Here is a 2,478-nt window from a genome sequence, read left to right on the forward strand (position 1 = left end):
TGTGTGTGTGTGTGTGTGTGTGTGTGTGTGTGTGTGTGTGTGTGTGTTGGAGTCTTCTGCATGGGCAGTGTCCACGATATGGGAGGGAACATGGAAGACAATGTAGGAAAGACAGGGTTGAGAGTACGAGGTGGTGGAAGGCTTTCAATGCCCTAGGGAGCTCTGAAGGAACCTAACTTTATCCTGTTGGCAACTGTGAGTCGTCAGTGATGGACTTTGGCAGGGAGAAGAGGGGTACTGAGAGGCTTGGGGTGCATGAAAACGATGCTTTTCTGCATCACGTAGACCTTGAATGAGCCTTTGAGTTCACTTTCCAAAACTGAGGTGTCTTAATGCACAGAGGAAGAGATCAAGGATCAAAGGCAGAGAGGAGCCAAGAATTAGACAACACAGCCCGTCAGCACAAGGAAACTGCCTGGCAAGTTTCTCCTTTCTCACAAGGAAAGGAGATGACATCTGATCTTTCATTCTAAGGACATCCTCTCCAGACTAAGATGAATAAGGCCTAAGAGAAATTCTGCTATAGGTAAGTTAACAACTCTGCCATCTGCCACTTGCTGGCCAGCCAGCCCCACCACGTATAGATGATTCATGGAACAATTAGAGGCTCAGACACAAAGACTAACTTACATAAAAAGCCTCCTTCCAAGACCATATGAGCCACTTAAGGAGCGAGAACAATTTTGCAAAGAGATTAAATGCGAGAAGTCCTAAATGATAGGCCACAAACTAAGGCACCTGCTTTGTAATAAAAGAAACAAAAACAAAACTGCAGACTCCTACAGATTTTTTTTTTTTGAGAATTATTTTATTGGATTTTTTTTTTTTTTTTTTTTTTTTTTTTTTTTTTTTTTTTTTTTTTTTGTTTTTTTTTTTTTTTTTTTTTTTTTTTTTTTTTTTTTTTTTTTTTTTTATGAAGCTCATTCAGGTGCCGTGGGTTTTCTGTGAAACCTTTGGAAGCATTTGTGGTAGGGAATACGTTGAGGAATAAAGTGTCTGCAAATGTTGGTTCTGCATACTGAACATTCACAAGCGTTAGCTGAATTATAGTTTCTTACTACGTAGCCTCGAACTTTTCCCCTCAATGTGCTTGTAGCTGTTTGCTGCTTGCTGCTACTTTACTCAAATGGAGATAATTTTTTCTAGGTTAATTTCCTCGTCATCTGTCTTGATCAGCTTAGTTTTAGGCTTCATCTTTTCCTTCGATTTTCCTAATTGTGAAAGATCGGAACAACAGAACCCATGTGTCTCTTATTACATGGCCATCAACACTCTTCATTCTTTGTCTTTACCATTTCCCTAGGTGTGTGCTTCTATTACCAAAAACCACAGAAGAATGAACTAATTTAGTACTTTACCCAGTGGCCCACAGCTAGTGAGCTGTGTGATATTATCCTGAACCCGAGTAGACTGTCAATGGATCTCTTTACAGGTGGCTGCTGAATTTGATTACGGCTCACTCTTTACAAGTATCTTTTTCTGAAATCTCAACACAATGTAAAACTAAGTATGTGACGCCATCTTTATTCACTCATTTCTTCTACAACCTAACCCTGTCCGCCCATTAAGGAAGTGGACGAGGGACCAGAAGAGAGTCGCTGTCACCTGACTGGGCATGTCATCTTAGGCAAGTGTCTGTAATTCTTATCCTGGGCTTTCTCATCACTGGGGTAACAGTCAACACATCTGTCTCTTTCACCTCCCAGAAATACTTTAAAGCTTTAAAGCTAGCGGTCTATATAGCCTCCTTCAAGGCCTAGATGAAAGTATCGATATTACCCCAATTTCATGCCTGAAGCGCTTCCAAGTGGGCAGGACCATCTATTCTACTTGAATGCCCTTATGCCGCCCCGTTACCTAGAAGGATGGTATTAATACATTCTTTCCAGCCCCCCCTGTTCATTAATATACACGCCCATGCGGGTATGTGCATACACACACACACAGAGACACACATGCATACAAGCACGCATGCACACACAGGTACACAGACACACATACATGCATGCACTCTTACACGCGTGCATGCATATGAACCTTCCATACTCTCCAAAAAGCTAAGAACCATGCTCATCTGGTGTCCTTATTACAGACTGGCAGGTTCCTGTCCAATATTCCAACATTCTCCGTTTCCTTCTTTATTAAGAAAAGCCCTACAGAGGCCAGAGTGACAGCCAAGCAGGTGAGAGCACTCGTCCATCTCACAAGGACACCCACACGGCTTCACACAACCCTCTGTAACTCCAGCTCCAACGGATCCAACATTCTCTTTGGCCTCCTCTTTAGCACGGCACACACCCAACGCACTTACGCACTTGCAGGCAAAACATCCACACACGTGAAACATAAATAAGTCTTTAGAAAAAGAGAAAAAGCATATTGGTAGACAGGGTGATGCGCGAGGCTATCAAAACACATTGCATGGCTCCCTACAGCTAAGGTTACTTTACAGACAGACGGAGAAGGTCTACGACTCGG

This window comes from Psammomys obesus, unplaced genomic scaffold (assembly GCF_907164565.1).
Source record: "Psammomys obesus unplaced genomic scaffold, mPsaObe1.curated_primary_1811, whole genome shotgun sequence".
Lineage (NCBI taxonomy): Eukaryota > Metazoa > Chordata > Mammalia > Rodentia > Muridae > Psammomys > Psammomys obesus.